General features: G+C 43.1%; 1 long non-coding RNA gene across 1 annotated transcript in view; it reads left to right on the top strand.

Annotated features, from left to right (window-relative positions):
* The window catches only part of LOC308586047, a 63287-nt gene that overhangs the window by 45249 nt on the left and 334 nt on the right, over positions 1-17704 (top strand). The window lies entirely within an intron of this gene.

Genomic DNA, 17704 nt, shown 5'->3' with positions numbered 1-17704 from the left:
TCAGTGGAAACAGTATGATGGGCTGTGTTTGGATCCAGGGTTTTTTATGTTCAGTGTGTGATTTTGCTCCAAGTTCAGGATTTCCGCCTTTACTTCAGTAGCTGGGATTGAGACAAAAGACCGAGTCACACTGAGCTTGTATGCAAAGTCGATTACACAGAGTTTAGCATGTGTCTCCCAAGACTTTGCTACATGGTCATCATAGTCAATTGTTTTCTTAACCAGCACCTGGTTCAGAATTCAACTCAATATTATGATGTGTGGGAGGAACCAAAGCCATGAGCATAGCCAGGCTTTATGTTAGTGGGGCAGAACCTCAGTTAGTTAAGTATTTTGTATTGATTTACTTGATTTAGAGGGGGCATCTGCCCCCACTGCCCCCCTTAGCTACGCCCATGCAGAAGGTCCCAGGTTCAATCCCCATTTTAAAAAACAACAACAATGTATTATTAATTAATTAATTAATTAATTACTTTTCACATGAGTCTCAAGGCAATGTACAGACATTCTATCTATTTTCTATCTGTCTTATGCTTTTATATGTGTTGGAAGCCACCCAGAGTGGATGGGGTAGAAATAATAAAATTATTATTGTTATCATTATTATCATTTTCTATCCACATGCACACATATACAGTGGTACCTCAGGTTAAGAACTTAATTCGTTCTGGAGGTCCGTTCTTAACCTGAAACTGTTCTTAACCTGAGGTACCACTTTATGGGGCCTCCCACTGCCGCTGCACGATTTCTGTTCTCATCCTGAAGCAAAGTACTTAACCCAATGTACATTTCTGGGTTAGCGGAGTCTGTAACCTGAAGCATGTGTAACCTGAAGTGTCTGTAACCTGAGGTATCATTGTAATTTTAAAACTGTATAAAAAAAACTAAAAATGAGTTTGAAAACAAAGCAAAATAAGGATCCAAGGCAGAGACCAGCTGGTAATGCTTGTCAAAACAAAAATGTCCTCAGTTGTTTCCAGAAAGTACAGATAATGGGCACTTTCAGGAATTCTGTATCTCGACAGGAATGTTGTTCCACAAAACACAGGCAGCCCCACCAAAAGCCCTGTGCTGAGTTGCTCTGGAGAGGGCTTCTGATGTTTTAGGAACTCCAACAAGAAATTATGCTGCAAAACACCGTGACCTACTGGTTATCTAAGGGAAAGGGTGATATCTCAAGAAATCTGGTGGCAGCCAGGTAATGGGAAGGACTAAGGCCCTGGAGAGCTGTTGTCAGTTGCAATAGACAGTACTGGCGTGAATGAACAAATTGCTTGACCTGAAGTGTAGAAGAAAATACTGAACAACATAGACCATTGGTTTGACTCATAACAAAACAGCTTCCTATGTGTTTGCTGATTGGCTATTCCTGCAGAAAATTAATTTGAGAGCCCCTGAGGTCAGAGTGTCAGAATAGCACCTGGGAGAGACCAGGGTTCAAACCTCCACTAGGCCAAAAAGCTCACTGGGTGACCTTGGGCCAGTCACTGCCTTTCAGTGTAACCTACCGTAGCTCACATTGTTGTTGTAGGGCTTAAATTAGGAAGGGGGAGAACCATGTACATGCCACCTTAAGCTCCTTGGATGCAAAGATGGGATATAAACGCAATAAATAAATGGCTGGAAACTGCAGGAGGGAAGAGTGCTCTTGTGGTCCAGGCCTGTTTGCAAGCTCTCCACAGACATCTGGTTGGCCACTGTAAGAACAGGACAAATCTTTGGTCTGATCCAGCAGCATCTTCTTAACACATTGTGACAAGAATCACCAAAGTTTGAGGAGACTAAGAATTCTGCTGACCATTTCATGTTTGTTGAAACAATTCCATTCAGAAATAAGGACATGATGAACTTATAATGCATTCCTGGTTCCTATGTTTTTTGTTTTTGAATTGTTTCTTAGCTGGTGAAGAATGTAGCAGAGGTGGCATCCCCTGTCTGCGCAAAGATTGTGCTGCCGTGCAGTTGTTAAAGACACAGCAACACCTTTCAAGGCTAAATGCCTTTGTTCTCACAGAAAATCATTCAAACTGGCAATGTTAACATGCGCCTCAATTTGGGAATGTTCCACAAAGTTCTGTCCACAGCTAGAAGGAATATAAGTTTGGGGCATTTGCTGGGAGATATAAATTAGAAGCGTCACCTCCAGCAGTTAGAATCCGTGGGGTCACCAGCTTTATTCCAAAACTGAAAGGAGACAAGCAGGAAGTGTTTCTAGTTTGATGAATTAGGTGCATAAAATCCATGAAGAGATAATGAGTGAAGATACCTTTTCCTTTTTTCATGGGGATAATATTTCATGATTTCGGGAGGGAGAGATGGGGTGAAATAATTAGCCATTTGTGATTAACTCTGTTCACGGGTATTCTGTTTCTTTGTTCTGTGATGCTGCCTGTAGCTAATTTTTAAAAAATGATCCAACAACAACAATAGAAATAATTTCTCTTAATAACTAATGGCTATGTCAAAACCTGGAAAGCAAATCAAAATTGTCCAAAAGTGAGACGCAGGTTGAGGATTCCTTCCAGCGCTAGAAAATGAATGCTCACAAAGAAAGTTCTAAAATGGTACAAAGCAAGTTTTATTAAGTCTAGTGCCATTGCTATAAAACTGTCTGCTACATGTTTGGGTGTGGCAAAACGAAGTGCGTGATCTTTATCTCACTTCCTCCTGATGCTATAAAAATGGTGGTATTCAGTCATGGTCATTTGGGCCCTGAACCAGAAATGTTGACCTTGGTCTTTTCTTCAGCTGGTACTACAAGTTCAGTGAAAGACCCTCAGATCTTTGTCAGGATTAAATATGAGTCGCCCACAATCAAATCAATCAAATCTCCCCTGGTGTGTTCAGTGCTTGGACTTCAAATCCTTTGGCTGTGTTCCTGGTGGCCTCACCATCTTAAATCCCTCTCCAAATATATATATATAAATATATATATATATATATATTCAACTTGGAAGCAGGAGATTCCTTCATTTAGCCATTGAAGAAAATGGGATTGCCACCTGTTCTCTATGCTTGTCAGTGATAAGGCAGAGAAAGAACTCTTTTTAAGCAATGTCTGATTTCTATTTTATTTTTTACAGGTACTCATTCCTAAGCACAATAGAGTACTTGAGACAAAATGTCTAGCTCCCCACTCTAGTTTGGTTTTCCACTGGTTATTGTTTAAAATACAGAGATTATGAGGTCAAAACATTCACAGCCAATATTTCCCCTAATGAAAAATGTAGTCAGGCATAAGTCAATGATCAAATCCATATGCTGAGTGTTCCATGCTACAGTGATTTCCACTAGACAGGACTTCAATAAATCTAATTTTGAAAGAAATTATATGCATCTGATGCTGTTGTCTTACCAGCTGCCACCTTTGTGTGACTTTTTCCTCCAGATTTCAATCTCTGTGCCAAATGAACTGATACCACACTGATGGGCATGATAAGAAGGTTAAGACAACCAGAAGCATGATAAGAAATAAAACCCACCAGCAGCTTCAGCTGGCACCATATGTGGGTTACTGAGCCTGTCTCACTTAGTAAATGCCGCTACATCAGATCACAAATAGAATGAACCAAGTTATCCTGGTTATGTTATTTACTCGCTTCCATAATGCAAGAATTAGGACTTCTGTGATGAATTTAGCAGCAAGATACCAAGGAGTCAACAGATGTGATTTGTGGTTGTCCTGTGGAACTCAATGCACATCAAGGCACATTGTGAACATTGGTAGAATATCTAGAGTTCATAAAATGCTTGCACAGATAATTAGTATAACATATTTATTCAGTTGTTGGCATCCATCTGTCTCGGGAGAAAATGGAGGAATGTGCCTTTGGGGGTGAAGTCAAACCATTGGAGAGTTACAGCACCTGCTGGTAGCTATAGGGACTGATATGGGAGAGACATGTTTTAATGCAGCTGGGGCAGATGAAGGCATCTGGTTGTGCTGATACAGATGTGCTGTGGCCTTTCTTCTCTCTGTGCTACTCCCAGCAGTGGTGGACCTTGGGGTCTCAAATTTCAGCAGCACCCTGTGTGATGTCAAAATTTTGTGCCACTCACCTCTCGCCTTCCATTCTACATCACAGTTCAGGCACCCCTGTGGTGCCCCCAAGGCTCTCTGCCCAGTGCAATCGAACTTGTTGCATTCCCGATAATCCATCTCTGCTCCCAGCAGTCATTTCTCCTCTGCTCACTACTATGGATGCGCAATCTGACTGTCTCCAGGTACTGTGATCTTCTGCAAGGGATTTCCACACAGTGGGGTTGATGTTGCCAGCCTTCATGCCACCTTAACAGACATCTTTGTAATGCAGAGTTGGTCTACCCATGAGTCCTGTGCCTGTAGAGCACATCCTTGGGGATCCATATTTATTATATTTATTATATCATTATGAACTGACAATAAATATTATTACATAAATGATTACACAAATGATAAAACTAAAACCCGCTAGCATGCCAGAGTGAGCAAGCAATACAAAAATCTGGTGTTTGGAACTTGGAAAAGACTTCTGAAGCTCAAAAGGAAATGTTCAGGTCAAGAATGTTTGAGGTGGTGATAGGAACAGCCTTTTATTCCTGGCTATAGTGCAGCCCTCTAATACCCAGGCTGGACAAATCAGAGGCTGAACTGTGCCAAGCAGTCTGGAGCAAGAAGGAAAGTCTTCATTCTCAGTGCCTTCCTGGGGAGAGAGAAAGCATTTTGAGTGTTGAGCCACTGACTGTTCCACTGCTCTCCATAAATGTTTAGTAAATTCTATAACACCTATGTCAGTATTTCATGTCTTGTCTGTGTAATCAATAGAACACTTCCACCTGCCATTAAACATATCCTTCCTCCCTTTGCGTGCCATATATCATCCTTTCAAACGCTGCTGCCAGGAAAGAGGACTCAGCCTGGAGTTGGCTGACAGCAGAGCAGCTTTCAAGTCTTGCAAAATAACTTGATTTGTTAATGATAATGATGTCCTTGTTGACAGAATCTAGCAGCAATACATAAAGCACCAATTTTTTTTTGTTTCAAATTCCACATATTAGAAATCTTTGAATAAGTCACTTATAAATTGCACACCGAGATGGATTACCCAACGGAGCAGGGTCAGAAAGATTTGGAAGCATGTGGGGGATATTATGCTCCATGCAGCTGTCCTGCAATGGTGTGTGTGTTTGTGTGTGCTGCACTCTTTAGATCAGTGTTTCCCAACCTTGGGTCTCCAGCTGTTTTTGGACTACAACTCCCATCATCCCTTGCTAGCAAGACCAATGGTCAGGGATGATGGGAATTGTAGTCCAACAGCAGCTGGAGACCCAAGGTTGGGAAACACTGCTTTAGATGGTCTATACTTCATTTCTTTCAGCCTGTAGTAAGCCAGACTGGCTGCATTTGGGGCCCTCCTGTGCCCCTGGTGGTACAACTGTGGAAGACTCTGGCAGTACTAAAACCTAAGCCTACTTCTCCTCCAATTTAAGGCAAGCCTCATTACTGTAAATGTTAATATACATGCATTCCCATTTTTGTTTGTTTTTTGGTCTTGGTGAGATCCATTGAGCCACACAAATGTGAAGAAAATCTATGGGGAAATTGTGAATTTATAAATATATGTGTCGTCATAGCACCCTCCATATATACCAGGTAAAGTTATAGCTGATGTAGCCTTACAGAGGAATGAGCAAGAGTCTAAGGCTGCAGTACTGAACTAGGGAGGAAGCTCAATCAAACAATTTGGAACTTCATTCAGAGAAAAATGTACACAAAGTTGCACTGCATGAAGATGAATGTTGTATGGTTTTAAACCAGGCATAGGCAAACTCCGGCCATCCAGATGTTTAGGACTACAGTTCCCATCATCCCTGGCCACTGGTCCTGTTAGCTAGGGATGATGGGAGTTGTAGTCCCAAACACCTGGAGGGCCGGAGTTTGCCTATGCCTGTTTTAACCAATCAAATTTGGGGTGATTAAATAAGTCAGACCCATGTTTTGTCTCAGTGTGACCTCAGTTCTGATTCTCACTTCAAAGCATAGGGGCTAGGTTGGCTCTGTTGTATCTCTTGGCACCTTTGTTATGTTCCTTTGCACATGATTCAGATCTGGGGCTGTGTGTCAGGGGGACATAGTGAGGTTATGACCTTTACATAGCTGTCAACGTTTCCCTTTTTTAAAGGGAAATTCCCTTATTCCGAATAGGATTCCTTGCAAGAAAAGGGAAAAGTTGACAGCTATAGACCTTTACCAAGGCCCCTAGCAAATTATCAGATTGAGTAAAAATGGCTACTTGGTCCACTTGCAATTAGTAGAATTTGGCACTGCAATGGATGCATCCCAGATTTAGCAACACCCCCTCCCACTGAATCATAGAGTTGGAAGGGGCCACCATGATAATCTAGTCCAATCTCCTGCAGTGCAGGAAACTTTCACCCAACATGGGGCTTGAACCCACAACCCTGACAATAAGAGTCACATGCTCTACCAACTGACTACTCTCCAGAAGGTATGAGATTCATCCTCCCGAAGTCCCTGCCTTCAAAGCAACCAGCTGAGCCTCCATCTGCATGAACTGCCACTCTACCTTTTGATCGCAACTCACGGCAGTTCTTCTCTTCTTATCGGCAGCCTCCTCTCGTAAGAATTTAAGAATAGCCTGTTGGAACAGGATCATGTCCCGCTAGCCCAGCATCCTTTTCTCACAGAGAACAACCAGATGCCCGTGGGAAACCGAGGAGAAGAACATGACCACAAGAACACTCTCCCCTCCTGTGGTTTCCAGCAACTGGTACTCGGAAGCATTGCTGCTTCCAGCTCATCATCACACCAAGCTATAACTATTTGTCCCTGGCCAACTTGGACCATAGCAGGAAAAGGGGTTCATTGGTCCATCTGGTGCTCTCATGATGAGTCTCTCATTCCCTCCACACACAATGACCAGATTTGGCCCAGGGACCTCCAGCTGTTGATTCCTGATTCCCGAGGAAACGACACCCATCTTACTCTCCTTGTTGTTCCTTAGGCTAGACAGCCATGGCTCTACCTCACAGATTGTTCTTCATCCAGAACACTTGCGGTCTCCTGGGTCTTTGCTGTTTGCCTGTCGCTCCCTTTCCCCTGCCATTCTGTGCCCCCACCCTCCATTCCATTCCACCAGCTGCAAAGCAATTTTGAAATCAATATTTTTCTCCTCCAGATTGTAATTGTGTTTTAGGTGAATTAGGCTATAGATCAGGGTGGGATTAGTTTATAGATCAGCGTCTGGGCTGGATGCAGCTGATGTACACACACATTAGCTCCCCCCCTCCATCTGTTTGGCCAGTGTCAGCATATGCAAGCCTATCCAGCCGCATTGGGTGGGCGGAGAGGGAGGAGAGCAAGCGAGATTTAGCAGGCAGAAATCCCCCAAACATAAGACACTTTTGGTGCTCTGTGTGAGAGGGGGTATTTGCTTTATGAGTCTCCGTGGAGCTCGAGGGTTCTGAAATAAGGACATTTCTTCAAAGTAAGTGACATATAATAGTCCTGAGAGTAAAACAAGGAAGACTGGAGATATGTAAAAGCTGTGGGGAACTGGGAACACAGGAGGGAGGGAGGGAGGGAGCAAATGGCTACCAGCTCTGTAGCATACCAGGAGAAAAAGAGCCTGGTCTCCTTCACCCACCTCTGTAGATGCGGCCACCACCATTTTCTCCATCTGTCTTGGAGAAGCTAGAATCTATCTTCAGTCTGGCATTTACCACCAGAGCCTCCAGTGGCTATTATGGACATTAGCAGGTGAAGCCTATAGCTCATGGATTCTCATTTCGATAGGGTTTAGGAAACCACTGAAATTGTTGAATTTATTTTTTTAGGTTTTTTTAAACAAACCTGCCTTTGAAATCCCGGTAAATTCTCTGGATGTATGACAGCCTTAATTTTGGGGAAGAAACCATAAAGAGCAAAAACAGGATGGAGAAACCTCTTGAAGAACTATAGCTCTATAGGTGCATGTCCACCAGCTTCTTTCATAGTGGCTCATCACTGATGCACAGCCACTGCAAAGTATCTGTGTTGAGGGTTCCTTTTGCATCAGGTGTGTGTCAATGCTTAATCGACTGGGCCAGATTAACAACGTTAGAGGCCCTAAACTCTGAAAAGATTATGTTTTTCCCCCATGTGTCATTCAAAATAAAAAGAATACTAAACCATAAAATAAAAACTTATTTTCCAAAATGACACAAAACTCACATGTCTGCTGAAATTAAAATAGCTTCTTTCCAGATCTATGACTGTGCAACAATTTCATCAATTTATCTTACTCCCCTTAAAAAAAAACCCAGGCATTTCTGATTTATGTTAGCTTTTTAGTCTCAAAGCGACCTGTCGGTGAATGATAACATCTTGCCCAGGCTGTCCATTGAGCTTCAAAGGCAAACAGGGACTTGCTCATGCCCTCCACTGCCCCCTCGTCCTCACCCACCAAGGCTTCAGCAGAGCTACTGAACAGTCTTGGCCAAGCTGAGTGCTCTACTTCCCTTCCCTTCCCTTTGGCCTACCAAAGCCCTTCATTCTGCCCCCTCCACTCCTATCCAGGCCTTGGATGAACCTAATGCTGGCATCTCCCCAATCCAACCCCTGCTGAGTTGCCTGATGTCCCTTGTTTTAAGAGATGTCCTATATTTCAGAACATCAGTGTTTCATAAAATGTAATGGGCACCCTTTATTTCCAGAAAGCAGCTCCATAGAATTCCCTGAAACAACCACCACGTCTATTAAATTTTGAATGGATACCCGTAGGCTCACGGCATGCTGGCACACAGGCTTCCTTGAAGCTTTTCTCTTCAGTCCTCCTGTCCCGTGCCCACCCCCCGCCCACTCTCCCCACTATCTCTTCCCTCTTTTGGCACCAGGGCAACACAGGCTGATTTACTCTAATTAATGATGCCACCTGGGTTGGATTTCATTAGCTTCAATTTACATAACTGACTGGCTCTCCTCAGCCCAAGGCCTCAGGCCCTCCATGGATCTGCCACCCTGCCAGCGGTTAAGGATGATTCTCCATAGGCCTGACTTCTATCCCAACATGGCCAATCCTCTCCTTTTCCATTAGGCCTCATGTAGCTTAAATGAGGCACTGCCTACGCAGAATGCCAATCCCGACCACTAGCTGAGAAAAACAGTTTCCCTCCTTTAGCTTCAATGCACCTTCTGCTTTCTATAATTAGTAGTGTTCAGGTCTGCCACTTCAGGGGCTTCCCTTTAAATAACCCTCTCCCTCCCTTTTCTCTTGAACAGGGCACGCAGAGAAGATAAACTGCAGCTAAAATAAGCCACTCTGTTTAAATCTGAGCAGCCATGCATGACATATCAGAAGTTAGGAGTCATGTGTGCAACAGAGGCTGTGCTCCAGCTCATTTTGCTTTGATGATAAAATCTACTGTGTCCCCACCACCACCACAGCAAGGTTTCTTCTCTTTCTTTTAACAAGTATCAAGCTATTTCAAGGAAGGGAGAGTTTCCCTCCAACAAGTGATATGGGTAGCGAGGCTAGAAAGGTTATGGGGAAGAGTTTCCTGGATAAGAGATGTCCATTTCCCTTTCTTTCCCTCAGCCACCACCATTTATTTTCTGAAGAACTCCTTTGACATGGAGCCGCAGTTATTTGACGAGATGAAATATCGATGGAGCTCAACAAAATGCTGCTCCCTTGGTAAATGGATAGTGAGGCAATGACATGACTTGTCCCTGGCATTCTGCTCCAACTTTCCGAAACAACCCTCTCTTCGTCTGCCGTTCTCCATATGCAGCTAGGAAAGATACTGGGCCAGGATTTCAGAGATCAGTTACACCCGTAAATCAGTCAGGACAGATAGCAAGCTCGGTTTCACCCCTCATAAATCCAGGGTGATTCCAAAGGAGTCAGTGGAGTTATTTTGGATTTACACCTGGTGTAATGAGGATTTGGAATCTGAGATCCAGGACTAGAGCTTTCAAAAGGGAGGTCACTCTAAAATGAGGCATGGTGTGTTGGAGAACAGAATCTGAGTGTCAGGTCCTTTTTAGATCAATGGGTCTAGACCTAGCATAGCTTGTAGCAGATTAAAGTTTGCGTCTCAGGTTCTCTTAGTCTGATTGTTCCAAGTTGTCATTATCATAAACTTTTGTTGCACTAGCAAGAGGTCATGGCATCACCCAGAAACATCAACAGCCACTAAATATATGGTAGAACCGCAGCCCAAAATTGCTCCTAGTGTAAACCAAACAGTTTCAGTTGGTTTTTCCTCTTTGTTTACCCCTAGTTTGACTGAGATTAGAACCTGGGAGTCCATTCCAATGGGCTCAGGTCACAGGAACATAGGAATCTGCCTGATGCTGAGCCAGATTACTGGTCCGTCAAGTCTTCATTTGCACTGACTGGAAACAGTCTCCAGGGTCTCAGACTGAAATCTTTCCTATCCCCACCTAGAAATGCTGAGGATTGAACCTGGGGCATTTTGATTGCAATGTATGTGCTCTGCCATCAAGCTATGATCCTTCATAATTACAATTAGCCTAAGTGCTCATGTTCTGATATGCAGACCAGAATCCACTAGACTAGAGCGATTCAGTGGCTGAAATGCTAGACTGGTCCCACTTCAGCCATGAATTCATAGGCTGACCATGGCAAGCTGCTGTTGCTAATGCCACACCCCCCCCCACACACATGGCTTCCCCCAAGGAATCCTGGGAATTGTAGGTTACCCCTTACAGAGCTACAATTCCCAAACCCTTAACAAACTACAGCTCCCTGGATTATTGGGGAAGAATCCATGTGCTTTAAATGTGTGGTGTCATATGACTCATTTTTCCCTTGGCAAATTGTGTCCTTTTAAACAGGATTGCTGTGAAGATGAACAAGACAAGGAATGGAATGGGCTACCTTTGGAAAATAGTGATCTGATAATCTGAATACATACGTATTTATAGTGATCAATTTCTTAAGATTCGCCGCCTGCCGGTAAAAAACACAATGGTTTACTGTTTTCTATGGGTCTGCTCCAGTTTTACATCTGGTGCTTGTAACTGTTCAGATGGATGCGTATTTATGAATAAATTCATGTGAGTCTGTGTGTATGGCTGTGCCATTATGAAAATTATCAGAGCAAACCGCCTGTTATTATTTAGTGTAATTTACTCGTCTCCCATTGGATTCTTTCATCCATGCACAAGGAAGCCATGTGGAACTAAACCAAATAGAGGATTACACAACTTCAGCCGGCAGTGGAAAGTGAGGAGGTGGTTGAGTGAGGCCAAGCCCTGCAATGAGCAGGGGGAGGGGGAAGGGGGATGAGAAACTCAGTGATGTGCTTGTATTTAAAATGCTGATGATGGATGAGTGTCATCCTGCAGCAGAGGCAGAGAGGGAAGAAGAACAGGGAGAAGGGAGCAAATCCAAACACAGAGGCTGTGCCAGAGCTGCGTTTGACATCTGCACTGATCCTCATCTGTCTGTGATGATTCGTTGAGAGAAGATAGAGTATAACCTGACAATATGCAGAGGATGTACAATTTTTGAGGAGGAAGAAGCGAAATGAAGTTTTCTCTGTTTTCAAGGCAAGCAACCTGAGGTCAGTTCAGGAGTGGAATATGGAGCTTTCGAAACTGCAGATAAATCCAGACAAAACAGAGGAACTGTGAGTCAAGAACACTGCTGATCTAGGTGAGGTGGTTCAACCTGGATGAGGTTGCACTGCTCTTCAGGTAGGTGGTATTTGAGCTCCAGAGTATTCAATGATCCATCACTTTCTCCAGATGCTCAGATGGCCACAGTTGCTAGGAAGAGTGCCTTTTACAAGCTTTGGCTTACTTGGAGAAAGTGGACTTGGCTTCCAGTCGTTCATGCTTTGGTTACTATCAGACTGGTTGCAGTGGAGACTGGTCCATTGCCCCACCAGTCTCGGCCTGCCTCCAGCTGCCACCTGCCTGCCATCTTACTTGCATCCAGTCCAAAGTATCCACTGGCTGTCAGCTTCCTTCTGCTTCATGTCAGCATTGCCCTTGTACTACTCAACAGGGAGAAGGATGGAGACAAATGTAGAATTAGCTGGCTCTTCCTCCACTTACTGTTGGCCTCTCTGACCTCTGCCCTTCCAGCCACCACTTGGCAGCAGGGACCCCTTCTGAACCACAATAAGACACTTAAGGTGCTAAGCATTTGTTAAGGCTTCCACAGCATCTTTGCAAGGGAGGAGGATGGGGAGAAAACGGTCCACATCCCTGTGACCTCATTGGCCAGGGTCCCATGACTCACTAGCAGCCCTGCCAGGTCCACTGACCACCAGTCACTACTGTTGGGGACCATTTATTCCAGTGGTCTACCCAGAAATGAAGATCAATGTCAGAAGCCTTGCTCTAAGTGCAAGGAGATTTGGTGAGGGAGCACAAGAGAAAGGGGCTTCTCTGTGTTGGTGATGCCATTCCAGAACACCCTTGATCTTCTTGTGTCTTTTGCTAGAAATCGAAGAAACTTTTATCTCAGCAGGCTTTTCATGTGTAACATCTAGTTTCATTTTTGCTAGTTTTACTGCAGGGTTTGTTTGTTTTTTAAAATTCTTGCTACTACTAGGTTTGCAATTTGCTTAGTTTTAAATTGCTGGTTGTATTTTGTTATTGGTTTTAGAAAGTGCTTGTTGATCATAATAAAAGTTAATAATAATAATAATAATAATAATAATAATAATAATAATAATAATAATAAAACCAATCATGATTTTTATTTTTTATTTCTTAAAGGTAAAGGTACCCCTGACCATTAGGTCCAGTCGTGGACGACTCTGGGGTTGTGCACTCATCTCGCTTTATTGGCTGAGGGAGCAGGCGTTTGTCCGCAGACAGCTTCCGGGTCATGTGGCCAGCATGACTAAGCTGCTTCTGGCAAACCAGAGCAGTGCATGGAAACGCCGTTTACCTTCCCACCAGAGCGGTACCTATTTATCTACTTGCACTTGATGTGCTTTCAAACTGCTAGGTGAGCAGGAGCTGGGACAAAACAACAGGAGCTCACCCCGTCGTGGGGATTCAAACTGCTGACCTTCGGATCGGCAAGCCCTAGGCTCTGTGGTTTAGACCACAGCACCACCCACATTCCCATTTTTATTTCTTACTCTACCCCAAATATAACTTCAATAAAAACAGACAGTGTGTTCTCTCTTGTTTTAGAATACACATCACCCACAAATCACTCCCAGTCAATGGTCTGCCTTTCCATTTTGGCTCACATGTCATAGAGGTATGTCAGGCTGGTGGCTGCATTGTTCTGCCAGCACAGGGGAGACAAGAGCACAATTCTCTATGTAGTGGAAAGGCTTATTCATTTTGGCTTGTAGCTTGCTTGCTCTTGATAGCATGGAAAGAACCTAATTCCTACATAGTCCCCATCTCAGCAATGATTGGCTATGAATGAGGTTCCTCCTGGGCTGGATGCCTTGGCTTGTGATCCCCAAACTTTGTGCCCCTAAAAGGGGCAAAGATGTGCTGGGGAGAGAGAGAGGGAATATCCTATGATTATTTTCCTGCATGAAATATTTTTATTGGTTTTTCAACAAATAACAGATAATAAACTCAAGAAGGTAGGGAGGCATTGAGTATGGCCAGGTACATACGCAATGAGAGCAGCAGCAACCTTGTGTTCAAAAGTACACATATCCCCTCCTTCCTTGTTTGGAGGCCAATGAAGTTTCTAACTTTTGTTCCTATTGCTAAGAAAAGGGTACCCTACCACATCAAACCTGCCATGTTTAGCAGACCCCTTGATTACTTACTCTCCCATGGTGCTCCAACTTTCAAAGGTTATCTGGTCCAACTCTCTGGCCAATGCCAGATATCTGCTGCTACAAATGGCCATGCAGCAGGGTTGCCAACTTGCCAATATTGAATAAAATATTGGGGGAGCAGACAAGAAAGCCCTGCCTCACATAATCGATCACGAAATGCAGCACATGCACACCATTTGAGTAATATAATAATAATATAATAATAATAATTTATTATTTATACCCCACCAATCTGGCTAGGTTTCCCCAGCAACTTTGGGCGGCTTCCAACAAAATATTAAAATAAAATAGTCTGTCAAACACTAAAAGCTTCCCTAAACAGATGTCTTCTAAAAGACTGTCAGTTGTTTTTCTCTTTGACATCTGGTGGGAGGGTGTTCCACAGGGCAGGTGCTACTACCAAGAATCAACTTGAGGGGGGGTTGCCTCCTCAAATATTTTATTTGGGGCACCTAAGGGACCTTGGCCCCTAGGAGTTAGCTCCTATGCCATCCAGCATCTGTTAAAAACCTCTAACATAACACAGGAGTAGAGAACCTTTCCTTAACAGGATTGGCCTTGTGGGCCAAATTTCTTATAATTTGAATGAGGTTCATACCCTCTGGTGCAACAGTCTCATGCATCATCCATTCCCCCTCCCCCCAGTCAATCAATACATCAGTACTCATAATCCTAAGGGAGATCCATTGCACTCCAGGAAGTCATTCCACGTGTGCAATGGTTGGGTATGAGCCACCATTTAATTTCCACCCTCTTACCTATCAGGGAACACAGCAGAAAACTCAAGCAAATATCTATTGGGAAGACACTTCAACAATCTCATCATATTTTTAGCGATAAACAGGTCAATATTCTTTAGCATCTCTTGGTCATGCTTGTCCTCCATCCACTAATTCATGCTTGTAACTCTTCACTGCATCTTCTCCAGTTTTCAAGATCCTGGGTATATGGTGGTCAACAGTGAGGCTTCAATCCTAAACCCACTTACTAGTGGGCTCCAGTGAACATTGTGGGCCATATAGTGCGACTTACCTCCATGTAAACACGCATACATCTGCACTGGTAATATTCAGCAGTGATTTTGTTGACATCACATTGAGTAGGACATTAAAACCTACCATCCTGCTCCCTCAGTAAATGTTCTTATCCAAGATGAATATGATATTTGCCCTACTGAGGCAAATTTTCTGCTCTACTGAGGAGGCAATTTTGCTTTAAAGCTGAAATTGTTATAATGAAACAGAGGACAGAAGACAACCCATTTACTCTGCACATCTAATATGACTGAACATTGGTCTGTACACCCTGATCCCAGCAGATCTGAATGCATTTGCCAGACCAGGTCAATATTAGCCCTGGAAGGCATCCTGTGCCAAGGCGTTATGGGGAATGGTGTTGACAAGTCAACAGGTGACAGTCATCTAAGTCTTCACTAAGTCAATCCTATGGCCCCAGCAACTCATTGCCTTTCCCACCTCTGACGGCAGCTGTTTTACAGTTCACAAAAACCCTCTGGAGCAATTGGAAGAGGCAGAAGGGAGAAGACTGTTTCCCATTTAAACTGCAGGGGGTAGTCAGGGAGGCAGAAGGTAATTTCCCAATCTGGAAGGTGTCCAGGATGCCAGGACTTCCACACATGAGATGTTTGATAGCTCAAGAGACAAACTTTCCTGCTGCACAGATCTCCTGCTGTGCTGCCACTCAGTTAGTAATAATCAGCAAGGCAGGCTAGGTTGGGACACTGCCAGCAAGGTAGCCCAGCCTTATTGCAGAGTGCAGAGTAATAGGGCACAGAATGCCCTTCAGTTGTCACACCAGGCCATAGGGGCATTGCTCCTCTTATTTGAAAAGCGGGCAGATTGCAAATATGGGCCTACTCTTGCTCCCTATGGCACCCATTTCTTCTTTGAAGACATTGCTTCTTGCAGATGGGCTCAAGGAACCAAATAATTGCTAAGGATTTCCTAGAAATATCTGAAATACACATGGCTTCTGATTCTGTGCTTCTGCAGTCACAGAGAACAGAGGTAGCAATGCCACTTTCAAGACACAACCCATTGCCCATTCTAAGAGAATATTTTCCCAAGATCTTCTAGATTCTTCTGATTTTCGAGTTCCTTTCAATATGAGACATCAAAAAACAATGGCTTTATTAGGTGTAATACTGAAGTGGATGAAGTGAATAATGTTTATACAGTGGTACCTTGGGTTAAGAACTTAATTCATTCTGGAGGTCTGTTCTTAACCTGAAACTGTTCTTAACCTGAAGCACCACTTTAGCTAATGGGGCCTCCTGCTGCTGCTGCTGCTGCTGCTGCTGCGCCGCCGGAGCACGATTTCTGTTCTCATCCTGAAGCAAAGTTCTTAACCTGAAGAACTATTTCCTGGTTAGCGGCGTCTGTAACCTGAAGCGTATGTAACCTGAGGTACCACTGAATATAGTGGGTAGATGAAGAATAGGAAGTTCCTTAGCTTCTTAACTTTTTCTCACTCTCTTTTCTCTTTTCTCTCTTTTCTCTTTCTCTCTTTTAATTCCTTTTCTATTCCTTTTTCTTTTTCTTTATCTCTTCCTCTTTCTTTCTTTCTTTCTTTCTTTCTTTCTTTCTTTCTCCTTTTTGCCTCTGGATTAATGTTTTAGTTTAGACCCAAAAAATATATTTGACAATAATCTTTGTATTTTTCTTTATAAACTCTAATAAAATTTATTTTATTTTTTAAAAAGAGACATCAAAAAACAAGAGGGGAATTTATATTCCTAAAAATTGTGTTGTTTTTGTTGTTATTGTTGTTGTTGTTGTTGTTGTTATTATTATTATTATTATTATTATTATTATTATTATTATTATCTCTTGGACCATCTAGGAAGGGGGCATCAACCAGTTTATCAGAACTGTAACACCTGAATCACAGTTTCTCCCTTGCACCTTTTTGCACCTGTCCATTTGTCTTGAGAACTTAGCCTGTCAGTGCTGTACTTGAAGAAAGAAGCAACCATTCATGTTGTAGGTATATGACATACACAGTTGGAGATTATTCTACTCAAATCTTTATCAAAATGTGAACTCATATGCTGGAAGGCAACCTTGAGAAATGACGAACTGCAAGCAAAGGCGCCTGTTTTGATGCATATAGTATGAATGTTTATTGGGTTCAACAGCAATGAGGACTGCACAACATAACTCTTCTGTCTGAGGGAAGATCTTGCCTTGTGGTGGGGTGGGGAAAATACTGTTCATGCTTAGATAGCAAAAGAACTCTCCGTTGGTGCACTGGGGAAAGAATAGCACTTTTTTTGGAGGCCAGAACTAAAAAAATGAAAGCTCCTGTTTGTTATCTAGAATAAAGTTGTTGCAATATAGAACTTTGTGCTATCCTTACAACAGCGAGAGTCTACATTCTGCAACCATTTGCACCATACTGGACCTAAGATACAAAAATGCCCATCTTTATTTTAACCAAATCCAGCCACAGCACATCTCCAAGGCTCAAAGTAAGCTAAAATAAACATCACACATAGTTATTATGTGTGTATGACATCAAGTGTATGTAGAAAAGTACTAGGCTGTCTGCTTTGCCCGTCAAAGCAGAAATTTTGTATTGCAATTCTATCCATCCATCAACCACGAAGGTGCCAGGACACAGGTTAATCTTAGCTCACCCACTGGAATGATGTGCCATTTCTAAAACAGACCTGTGCAAAGAAGTTTGGAGCAGGACATTAGTGTCTGCTCTGCATAAAGATCTAAGGATTTTTGCCGAATGCTTTGGAACCTTTCTGAGTTACCTCTTTTGCAGAATGCCTCCCATGCAAACACTGCCTGATCCCCTGTGCCCCTTAGGACTTGGACAATTCAAAAGTGAATTCCTCTGTTTAGATTGTCAAGCGAACATTTTCGACCAGTGTGTGTTGCTCCTGTTGTCTCTCTCC

Source organism: Podarcis bocagei (assembly GCF_964188305.1).
Source record: "Podarcis bocagei genome assembly, chromosome: 4".
NCBI classification, from domain to species: Eukaryota; Metazoa; Chordata; class Lepidosauria; order Squamata; family Lacertidae; genus Podarcis; species Podarcis bocagei.
The sequence above is the reverse complement of the archived record's forward strand: the minus strand, read 5'-3'. Positions and strand labels throughout refer to the sequence as shown.